The sequence below is a fragment of the Podarcis liolepis genome (assembly GCF_965112155.1).
Source record: "Podarcis liolepis genome assembly, chromosome: 5".
Lineage (NCBI taxonomy): Eukaryota > Metazoa > Chordata > Lepidosauria > Squamata > Lacertidae > Podarcis > Podarcis liolepis.
The window spans coordinates 82,825,479-82,838,194 of NC_139556.1; positions in this window are offsets into that span (position 1 = coordinate 82,825,479).

Genomic DNA, 12,716 nt, shown 5'->3' on the forward strand with positions numbered 1-12,716 from the left:
CAAAATGACTTCAGAGTAATCCATTACAATCTAACCAGATGGCCCCTCTGGAAGTTGTCACACACACACACACACACACTTGTAAAACTAACTGTTCTTTGCAACCCAGAGCTGAAATACATGACACACCCTTTCACACACAAGTACTATACTGCCATACATGCCGACCGGGGTAATAATAATAATAATATTAATATTATACATATTATAATTATATATGATGAGGTGATGAGCTTTGTTCCGCATGCTAAATTTCTAAAGGGGGTGGGGAATATTAGGGGACAAGGGGAAAGGGCAAGCCCTGTGGGAAGCTACTTCTCCCCTACTCTCCTCTCTCAAATATCATGTAGATAACTCTGTTCAGAACTGGGGCTTCTGGGCTACACTGGCACAAAACCGCTTGTCTCTAGAGCCTCAGGACCTGTTGCTCTTTGAGGGAAGGGGTCCAGGCCAGCACTCCGAGGCTGCAGCTCTGCAGATGGCCACCTTAACCCAGCCAAAGCTTCGGGAAAGTGGAGGCGACAACAATGTCCAAAACATTTGCCTTTCTCCTGCCCTCTCCCATTAAATAAAAATGAAAATCCATCTTTTAATTTTGTTGGTAAGAATCACTCTGCTAATAATTGCCAACATGTGTCTTTCTACTGTTGTGGAATTAATCTGGACAAAACCCAACGTTCTTGTTTTGTTCCCTGGCATTTCGCAACTAGATTTTACGAAACAAGTTGTTTTTAAAGCATCTTCAACTGTGCACACGATTTTCTTTTTTAAAGACTCATTCAGAATTCCACCCTTTCCCCCAGTCTCTGGATAATTGTTTTTCTTTACATTTATTACACACCAAGCTTGTCCCCATGCCTGGTAAATGAGGAAGGGCCAAAGCTTTGTGGTAGAGGGGCAGCTGCTAGGCATGTAGAAGGTCTTGGGTTCAAACCCTGGTACCTCCAGTTAAAATGGGAAATCTATATTCAGAGGCAGTTATACCTGTGGATACTGAATCCTAGGAATAAGTAACGGAGTTTGTTTGTCAGCTTCTTGGAGAGCATATGGAAGGCACTTTTGAAAAGAGAGTGTTTAATCCGAAGAGTCATGACCGGAAGGAAAATAGCCACTTGCCCTGTTGCCCAAATGCTTGAACAAACAATGATATATTAAGACTTAGTTTCACTTTTCTTGTGCAACACTTGGGTGTGAGTTGCAAAACAACCCTTCTCTAAGTGGAAGTTTTCACCCAAGCACAAAAACGTGCCTTTGATTGATATAGCTGGATGTTGATATAACTGAACCTATTGTCTAATTCGTCAGAGTTTTTCCTCATTGATTTACAATACATCTTGATGACTGCCAACTAGGCACCACTCTGACACAAGGAGTGATGGGCAAGGAAGAAAAGAACTGATTTTTCACAACCTGTTTTCTTTCTTTTTTTTAAGTGGGCACATTGCTATATAATTGGGCTTGTGTGTTTGAGAATTTTGGATTTTCCAGGATAGCAGATTTTACTGTCAACTGTAATAGGGAAATATTTATGGATGGACAATTTTCCACAACTTTTACAGCAAAATATGGGTGATGTAATTGTGTATAGCGTGCAGTTGAGGGAACATGAAGAAATATACCATTTACCTCATAATATGGTTGCAGAAGAAGTTTGAAACAAAATAAACTACAGGTCCTGAGAAAATAAATTGTATCTCTCTGCTTTAAAGCTCAAGCAGAAATTTAGCAGAGGAATTATCTTTATCCTCTTCTTCAATCTGCACTCTTCTACAATGTCCATTTAAGACAGGGGTAGGCAAACTAAGGCCTGGGGGCCCAATCGCCTTCTTAATCCGGCCCACGGACGGTCTGGTAATCAGCGTGTTTTTACATGAGTAGAATGTGTCCTTTTATTTAAAATGCATCTCTGGGGTATTTGTGGGGCATAGGAATTCATTCATTTTCTTTTTTTCAAAATACAGTCTGGCCCCCCACAAGGTCTGAGGGACGGTGGAGCGGCCCACAGCTGAAAAAGGTTGCTGGCCCCTGATTTAAGAGATACTTTGCCCAGATAGACACACTTAATGGATCAGTTCTGAATGATACATGAATTTATAAATGCTGGGGTCCCTTTTGAAATATGTGTGAGAAGGATCTAGCAAAGGGTTCCTGGTATGGATTAAATGGAAATGAATTTTGAATTGAAAAACTGGGATTTATCCCATGCACCTGCTTTGCATGCAGCAGGAACCAGGGCCAATCCACGGGAACTCCAAATTGTACTGGGAATGACCTGTTTGAAATCCTGGAGAAACACTGGTTGGAACAGGCAATGCTAACCTAGATCATGGGTAGGCAAACTAAGGCCTGGGGGCTGGATCCGGCCCAATTGCCTTCTAAATCTGGCCCCAGCGTGTTTTTATATGAGTAGAATGTGTCATTTTATTTAAAATGCATCTCTGGGTTATTTGTGGGGCATAGGAATTCATTCATTTTTTCTCTCTCCAAAATATAGTCTGGCCCCCCACAAGGTCTGAGGGATGGTGGACCGGCCCCCTGCTGAAAAGGTTTGCTGACCCCTGACCCCTGACTGAGTCTAATGATCTGACTCAGTATAAGGCAGCTTTCTAAGTGCCTGGCCTTTCTAATTGATTCTGTGCAAATGGATTTTGTAATTTGGACCCAGTGTGCATTGCAGCAAAGGTTATGGCATCAAGATGAGAGGCAGGAAATCCAAGTTATAGATTAAGCCATGAAGCTCACTTGGGTAGACTGTGTCTCTTAGGCTATTTGCAGTGAGGCTAGAACATCACTCCAAGTCCTTGAACGGAATACAGGCGTAAAGATTCATTACATTGGAGTTCATTCCTTTATCTTCGTTTCTTCTTTTTGCACTTTCAGAGGAAGTGTGCAGATTGCATCTAATCTAAATGAACCACCATGATGACTTTCCCAGAAATGCGGTTTTTACGCTGTTGCAAAATTGTACATTGGTTAGCTGTGCGCTTCCATTTCTCCAGACTAGCCCTGTTCCTCAGCCCCACTGCTGCTTTCATACCCAGCTCAGTTTCTGTGTTAATAAACCAAAGTTTCTGTTCTCTCTTAAAGCCTTGGCAGGGTGGGGCTCAGTTTTATAGCAGTGCTGGAGGAGCTGATTAACCCTTCCCCTCCATTTTCTAGGTCTAAATTGCCCTCCTGAAAAACTGCTAGCAGTTTTTAAAATAAGTTGGTTTTGTAAAAAGAAGCAGAAGCAGCATATTTTTATTAAGCATTTTCAATATATGCAAATAAACAAGTATAAAGAACAGTATGATTTTTAAAAAAGAATACACGGACAATCCCCCACCCCACCTTTAGGCAACAGACAGCCTTGAAACAAATAAACCCAAAGAGCAGAGGACATACAGTACATGTGAAAAAGTTGACGAGAATGACTGAATTACATTATCAGATTATACCATGTCTTACTATTGCCTTGTTTGCTGGCAAGAATGACTGCAGAAACATTTCCATGGAAGCAAGAAATCACAACCATTGATTCTTTGACCTTCGGACAGTAGGCTAAGTTCTACACAAACTCCTCCTCTCTATCCTTCATGCAGACAAGCAATGTAGAGGTAAAGGTACCCCTGACTGTATAGTTAAAGCTATGGTTTTCCCAGTAGTGATGTAGGGAAGTGAGAGCTGGACCATAAAGAAGGCTGATCGCCGAAGACTTGATGCTTTTGAATTATGGTGCTGCAGGAGACTCTTGAGAAGCCCATGGACTGCAAGAAAATCAAACCTATCCATTCTTAAGGAAATCAGCCCTGAGTGCTCCCTGGAAGGACAGATCCTGAAGCTGAGGCTCTAATACTTTGGCCACCTCATGAGAAGAGAAGAGTCCCTGGAAAAGACCTTGATGTTGGGAAAGATGGAGGGTACAAGGAGAAGGGGACAACAGACAATGAGATGGTTGGACAGTCTTCTCAAAGCTACCAGCATGAGTTTGACCAAGCTGCGGGAGGCAGTGGAAGACAGGAGTGCCTGGCGTGCTCTGGTCCATGGCATCACGAAGAGTCGGTCATGAATAAACGACTAAACAACAACCCCTGACCATTAGGTCCAGTCGTGGCCGACTCTGGGGTTGCGGCGCTCATCTCGCTTTATTGGCTGAGGGAGCCAGAGTACAGCTTCCGGGTCATATGGCCAGCATGACTAAGCTGCTTCTGGCGAACCAGAGCAGCGCACAGAAACATCGTTTACCTTCCCGCTGGAGCGGTACCTATTTATCTACTTGCACTTTGACGTGCTTTCGAACTGCTAGGTGGGCAGGAGAAGGGATGGAGCAACGGAGGCTCACCCCATCACAGGGAATCGAACCTCTGACCTACTAATCGGACACTTCAGCTAGACGAAAACACTCATGGGATGAAGCACAGCCAGGGAAGGATGTGGTCCGAGGACAGTTATGAGACTCCCCATCCTTGAATAAAAGAATTATAGAGTTGGAAGGGACCACAAGGCTCATTTAGTCCAATCCCCAGCAATGCAGGAATCTCTTGCCCAACATGGGGCTCGGACCCATGACCCAAAGATGAAGAGTCTCGTGCTCTACCAACTGAGCTACATCCATGTCGGTCAAAGGGGATTTGTGGAAGGACAGGCAAAGCTTGAGAAGAGCTCAGCAGACATTCCCTGCTACGTCTCCATTTCTGCACAAGATATAGATCAGGAAAGGAAACAGCCTGGCAGAGCTACAGACGTTTTCATTCAGGTATTTAAAAAACATTTTTTTAAAAAACCACACACCAGGCATATGTACCACGGAAGCATATTCCCACGGAAGCACTTTGTAAGCGCAAATACTATGAAAGGGAAATGGGAAGGTAGCCATTATGAAACTCTGTACATCTTCAGACTGGACTTAAATGCCTTGCGCTGATGATAAAGATGGGTTGGCAAAGCCCCCGATCAAAATCTTCATGCCCACATTGAGGTACAGACATTCATTGTCTGCGCAGTCACATTGGCATGGGAAACAAGGATCTGGCAGCTCTCGGCATCACATTTGCATCTCTCCACTCTGAAATATTAATTTGGTCCCTGCTGGTGTTCCTTTTCTCCCTTTAAAGATGTCTGGACAGCAGCAAACCCCAAGCCCTTGATACTTTCGATTTTGTTTACAGACATGGCAGCAACAATTTGTCAGGAGCCATTGTAGTCTGCTCTGAAAGGAATTTCGCTAATGAATGGGCTGTGTTGTGCTGGTGATAAGACAAACCAATGTTTGGAAGGGCCAACTGCCAGGTAGCAGAGAAAGGCTTTTTAAAGGCTGAAAGAAGAACCTGGTGACAACTCGTTCGCATTGGCTGTGGCTCACAATGTTGTCCTGGCCAGGGCTGATGCTTGCAAAGAGAAATGGGGAAGCAACTGTCAGCAGGCTTTGCGGCGATGCCTCCATTGATGCTGCAATAGAGAGAAGGATGCAAACGCTGTGATTCTTCTTGAAGTTTGGCAAAAGGAAATCCTGGGCCTTAGCAACAGGTGGGCGAGTGCCAGAGAAGCCATTTCACTTTGGTTTGCTCTGTGTCTGAATCATAGCTGTCAAGTGTCCCTTATTTGAAGGGACAGTCCCTTATTCTAGCACCATGTCCCGCTGCTGTCCCTTATTGATGGATGTCCCTTAAATGATGTCCCTTAAATTTCAAAGGATTTCTCCCTCCTTCCCTGCCGGCCAGGGAGGAGGGAGGCTCCAACTGTGTTGCTTGGCTGTGTTGCTCACCCAATAAGAAGTCTAAGAACGACTGGGGGGTGGAGCTTGCATGCCTTGTGTGTGGCTAGTTAATGCAAGCTGAGGGGTTTTTTGAATGCTGGACGCCATTTTGTTGCACATGCTGCTGCAAACTTTGCAGTGCAAAGCCAGGCCGGGGAGCCATCTTAAGTTGAGGCTGCATAAGCCTTGTGGTGCATGTGATTCAGATTCTATTCAGTTGAACCCCTGGTTACAAAGTTGGTTGGACAGTGTTCTCGAAGCTACCAGCGTGAGTTTGACCAGACTGCAGGAGGACAGGAAGACGGGAGTGCCTGGAACAGGTGAGGCTGCAGGTCCCTTATTTTGGCTGCTGGTCCCTTATTTTCAAATCTGTAAGTTGACAGCTATGGTCTGAATAACACATCTTATGAGTTAAATGCCTAAAACTAGCACCAAAATTTTGGCATGAAGGATTCAGATTTATGTCTTCTTGCTGGTCCCTCAGATTGTTTGAACCAACTAGGGTGTGCTCTTAGATCGCAGGTTTGGAAACACGTGCACTGTGCACTCTAAACCAGGACACCCTGAAGATGTTGTAGATGGCAACTCCCATCATCCCTGACCATTGGGCATGCTGGCTGGAGTCTAAAACACCCGAAGGGCACCATGTTGACTACTGCTGTTCTAATCAGTCCTTGTAGCATTAGGGTAAAAAGAGGGGGGAAAGATCCCCCTATCATATATTATTTTATGCACCCCTCCAACATTTCTCTGATGAAAATAGGGATGTCCCATTCCATAATGATAACTTTTCTATTTATACTCCACACATCTTACTGGGTTGCCCCAGCCACTCTGGGCAGCTTCCAACATGTATTAAAACATAACAAAACATTAAAAAAACAACAAAAAAAACCCTTCCCTATACAGGATTGCCTTCAGACAGCTCAGGGGCTGGATAACTCCATACCCTCCAACATTTCTCCAGTAAAAATAGGGACATTCTAAGGAAAAGTGGGAAACTGGCATGGCTTCCCTAAATCAGGGGAATCCCTGGAAAATAGGGCACTTTGAGAGTCTACCACTTTTCCAGACAAGGTTGCTTGTTTAGTGGAAATGTCTTTTGTTTCTGAAATGGGGCATCCCACCCTCCACCAAGGTGGCTGACAATCGGATAATAAAACAAACATGAAAATAATAAAATTCAATGAAACAATAGAATATAGCAGCAAGAGACAGCAAAGAACCTTGAGATAAAATCAAACAGTGCACTAAACAAACAGTGGACGTAACAAGGCGGATGGCCATGGAAGGAAAGGAGGCCGGGAGTTTCAGAGAGCCCTGTTGCCACAATGAAGGAGGCAACCTTCTAAGGCCCCCATGCCAGAGGCAGGTGGAGCCAGAGGCGAAGGTGGGTGCAGACACTAATGAAAATGTCGCCATTGTGCGTAGGCTAGCCTGGCTAGCTTCTACACACATTTGCACACTTCTCTATCCAAATTAGCAAGAGGCACTGCCAGAGTTCAAGGGCATTTCCAACCAGGCAAAAAAATCAAGGGGGGTTGGGTGTGCAAAGCAGGGCCAGTTAGGGGCGGGGCCTGGGGAGAATTCCACAGGCCAGAGTTTCCCAAACTTGGGTCTCCAGCTGTTTTTGGACTACAATCCCCATCATCCCTGACCGCTGGTCCTGCTAGCTATGGATGATGGGAATTGTAGTCCAAAAACAGCTGGAGACCCAAGTTTGGGAAACCCTGGGCCAGACAGACAGGCCTGCAAGGCCATGTTTTGGCCCTTCAAGCCTGAATTTCCCCATCCCTGCTTGAAAATACAGTGGGATAACACAGCTGCCTTTTCATTGCAAGAAAACTTACTTCATTTCTAAAGAATTATAGAATTGCCAGAGTCATGTAGAAACTAGGCTCCATCCCAGAACCTCTTTGAATTTTGGAACGCTGATTTTTATCTATTTGCTCTTCTTACTTTGCTTTCCTGAATGAATGTTTCCGAAAAGCAACGACTAGTCATGGTCAAAGAACTTGTGCAATAATTCTACTCATTGCAGTTTTGTTCTTGGAGGAACTTGGCTTCTGTATCTGACCACACTTATTGGGAAATCCAGAAGACTTATTGGGTAATAGAGAGGATGTTTCACTAAAGAACAACTCGAGATGTCTACTGGTTTTCCAGAACTTTTATAGCCATGCGGTGCTGCTTTTGAATGCTCAGTGCAGTTCGGCCCTTTAATTTTCCTGTGCATTGGTGAATGCGGACCGCAGTCTTAAAACATTTTCATTCTGAATCAAGGACGCTACAGACAAGATGATCACCCTATATGGATTACATTGTGTTAGTGCAAGTGAGAAGTCCCGTGATGTATGGCAGATGTGCATACTAGACATGAGGCGCATAACCTTTGCCAGGATTCATTGCCGTTTCTGCTGCTTCATATGACGCAAACTCTTTTATTTTCTTCTGAGGCACAGCTCATATTCAGTGCTTAAATTCCCCATATGACAGGCCCTCTGCTCCTAATCTCAAGGATTTGGAAGGGGGCTGGTTGCAGCTCTTTAGAAGTAATGAGTGTATGTTGGAATCAACTTGACCCCCTTCCCCCCTTTCCTTTTTCCTTTCTCCTTCTGTGATGGAACTCCTATTTGGGGACCTCCCTGGCTTTTTTCCGGCCCACATAGGACCAGTCTGGATAGTTGGCCTTGGTGAAGATTTGACGTTTTCATACCCAAAAAGTTTTTGATTTGAGTTTCTACTGAAATGAGGCTGCATTTTAATGTTGTATTTTAATCTTGTTTTTAAGTTGTATTTTAATCAATTGTTTTTATACCTGGTGTTAACCACCCTGAGCCTGGTCTTCGCTGGGGAGGGAGGGGTATAAATAAAATTTATTATTTATTATTATTATTATTATTTATTATTATTATTATTATTATTATTATTATTATTATTATTATTATTATGTTCCACTTCACAGACCCTCCAAGTGGTCCTCTTTTTCAGGCATGGTCCTGGATTTACAGATCCTGGAATGTCCCACTTTTTTAAAAAGGTAAAGGTAAAGGACCCCTGACAGTTAAGTCCAGTCGCAAATGACTCTGGCGTTGCGGCGGTCATCTCGCTTTACAGGCCGAGGGAGCCAGTGTTTGTTGGCAGACAGCTTCCGGGTCATATGGCCAGCATGACTAAGCCACTTCTGGCAAAACCAGAGCAGCCCACAGAAACGCCATTTACCTTCCCGCCGGAGTGGTACCTATTTATCTACTTGCACTTTGACATGCTTTCGAACTGCTAGGTGGGCAAGAGCTGGGACTGAGCAACGGGAGTTCATCCTGTTGCGGGGATTCGAACCACCAACCTTCCGATCAGCAAGCCCAAGAGGCTCAGTGGCTTAGACCACAGCGCCACCCCTATTTTCATTGGTGAAATATCGGAGGGTATGGTAGGACGTACCTATTTTCAACAGAGAAATGTTGGAGGGTGTGCTTCTTGCAGGTATCTGGTTGGTCACCATGAGAACAGACAAGCTGGGCCATTGGCCTGATCCAGCAAAGCTTTTCTGGTGTTATTAAATAAAGCCGGGATATTTGGGATGGAGGACTAGTTTTGTCCTCACTGCAACAAGTCTTTTTCAGCAGATGAGTGGAAGGCAGCTATCCCTTTCCATGCCAGGAACACAATTATACTGAACTGCACTGTAATGCACTAAACCGCAGCAGCTCCCAGCCCTGAAATACTATGGGTGGAATTGGTGGTCATTTTCAGACAAAGGAAGTGCTCCACCACCAATAAAACAAAGGGCTGCAGCCAAGGCAGGATGGGCTGCAGGCTTGGCTTAATATCCTCTGATGGGTCACCTCTTATGACATTTGGCTACCCTGATGGGCTTACCCAGTGGCAGCAGTGGTCCTTCAATTACCACGACACACTCACAATTTTAATTTCCCACTTTGTCCCCGATGTAGCATGGGGAAACAAAAAGTTTCCAAGGCATCCATATCAGATATCAGTGGTGGACCATTCTGGAGCAGTCCCCCCCCCCCCCGCTAGCTGCTTGAGGAGGTTTCGTTGTAACACCAGGTCTGTTTCAGGAACAGCCTGTGGGTGCGAGATAAAGCGGCTTACCTATCCCTGTGTTCTTGACAAAGGTCTACAGGGAGGACCAGGAAGGTGAAAGAAGAGTTTAGGTAAGGAAGTCAGACCATGGACAGCTCTGAGTAGACAGGCAAGCCGAATGCAGAGCAGGAGATTCGTATGTTGCTCCAGCAAAAATGCCACCACTGAAAAGGCCCTGTCTTCAAACATCACTCACTGCACCTCTGAAGACAGTGGTATCCAGGAAGGACCTCTGGTTTCATATGCATATAGTCAAAATCTTGCAGAGCTGTATTCTTACTATGAAGCAAAAGCTCCAACTCCCCACTCTTCCTGGCCCTGGTACTCAGAAGATCATTCACCCCCTGACCAACCGCTTTCTCTCTTGTAGCTCCTTTTGACCTTGGATTACCCAATTAAATGTGTAAATTTAATGGCTAAAGCAAGTGGAACAGCTGTTGCTCTATAGACACCTCCATAGCTCAGTCCTGTAAATCTCTTTTAGCAAACTGTCCTTGCTTCTGCTGCCACAGCTGAAGCAACATTCCCAACTGGCAAGAGAGCAGAATTGTCTAGCTTTGCCCCTTGCCAGGGAAACTCCCACCTTTCGCCTTCGATTCAGACAAAGGCATGTGCAGCCGGGGTTTTGTCTGGTTTCCTAAGTTCCTTAGCAGCCTTTTGGCAACAGCAAAACCATCCGTCGCATCACCCTCTTCCTAGCCCTGCCAGTAAACTTAGTGAGCATGACAAAGGGAGGCTAAAATATTTGCTTACAAAAAGAGATGGCTAGGAAGGATCCCCCCCATTTTGTTAAAAGAAGAAGAAAAAACACCAACACACCAACACACCCGTGTTATTAAACCTTTAATGAATTTGGCTGGTTTGAAATAAGCAGGGAAAGCAGAATAAAAAGGGGGAGGTGTTTGTGAACCCTCAGTGAAATCTATGCTTGGTATCTCTCAGGTTCCAGGAGTTTTGGGATGCCAATGTTTTAGAGAAGGGGCCCAGTTAGAGTGAGAGGGACAGAGCGCATGCTTTGCATTCAGATGGGGCCACAAAGCGTATCCATAGATCTTAAAGTCAGGAAAGTGTGCAGAAAAAGCTCTTGAGATGCGGCCATTCAGACAACAGGGTTCAGCTGTACCATTAGGCAGAGTAGAGTGAAGACTCCTCAAACCATATGGCTCACCAATCTTCTTCTGAGCCCTCCTTGAGTGAGTTTGCATGGCTCTTGGAGAATGGAGAGAGCAGTTTTCCCCTCACAGAGCTGCCATTTCCAGCGCTCTTAACAAATTGCAGCTCCCAGGATTCTTGGGGGCAAATCATGAGCTTTAAGTGTGTGTTGAACACACTTTAAATGTGTGGTGTGAATCTGTCCACAATAGCCAAAGATGACTGGCTACATGGGTGCCATGTTCATTACCTGACCCCCTAAATTTGCTGGGATTGTGGACTGTATAAACCCTTTTTGAATGAAAAATAAATGGCTGTGAAGCAGCAGCTGGTGAAAGGGGAAGGAATGGCTGAGAAAAGGCCCCTCCTTCCTGCCCCAATGCAAGAGGGCTATTTTACCACATTTTGCAGTAAGTGAGTCTAAAATGACCTATCTGTACCACTGTGGACTGCTTAACCCCCCAAATGTCAACCTCCGTATCAAAACTGGAACCTTGTAAAACGTTCTGTTATAAAACTTCAACACAGCATGAATTCTAACCTTGTTGTGGGCAGAACAATAAAAACCATATGTTCCTTTCAGGAAATGATGCGTTTCCCCACCTCTGCCACTTTTGAGAAAGCAGAAACGAGAGTTCAGCTCATTTCATAGAATCATAGAATCATAGAGTTGGAAGAGACCACAAGGGCCATCGAGTCCAACCCCCTGCCAAGCAGGAAACACCATCAGAGCACTCCTGACATATGGTTGTCAAGCCTCTGCTTAAAGACCTCCAAAGAAGGAGACTCCACCACACTCCTTGGCAGCAAATTCCACTGTCGAACAGCTCTTACTGTCAGGAAGTTCTTCCTAATGTTTAGGTGGAATCTTCTTTCTTGTAGTTTGGATCCATTGCTCCGTGTCCACTTCTCTGGAGCAGCAGAAAACAACAATTTATTTAAATTCCTTCTAGCATAAGACTTGATGCTTTCTATAGGTTACGTCTGGATCCGGGGACGACGGCAGAACCAGATATGGATGCACATTCTTTACCTCCTTGCATTATTGCCCAAACCAAACAAAGCAGAAGGCCTCAGGAAGGTATTTTTTGCCCACAAATGGAAATGGGAATTTGCCAGCACAGGACAAGGGCCTTTCCTGCGCCATTGGGCTGTGATCACCACAATTCTGAATTCCTAATGACATCAGCTGCTGATTTCTGTTAATGTCAGCACTTGGGTTCTGCACACTGGCTTCCCACAGGCATCTAGTTTGCCACTGGGAGAAGCGGATGCTGAACTACATGAACTACATGAACTACATGAACTACATGAACTACATGAACTACATGAACTACATGAACTACATGGGCCATTGGCTTGAGTCAGCAGGCTCTTCCTACCGTCTTATGCTTCTTTGTTCTTTTCCGTGGTCAGTGGTCACGGTCAACTCTATAGAGTGCCTCCGAATTTCTGACCACCTAGACTTGCTTCTGTTATTCTGACTTTGAAAACCAGCCCAAATAAACCCAATGAGTCTTAGTTGAGTGCCTGGTGCTAGGGGTGGGGCTTAAGGACCCAGAGGCTGCAACACAGGGTTTGTTTTGCCAGGGCGGGCTCTTCCACATATGGAAACCTGCATATTAGGAAGTCTGAGGACTTCACACAGACTCCTGATTCCAGCGTCTCCGCACAAGTGATGCCAGAGGTCCTAGACTCAGAGGGATTCCTGATTCACCTCCACAGC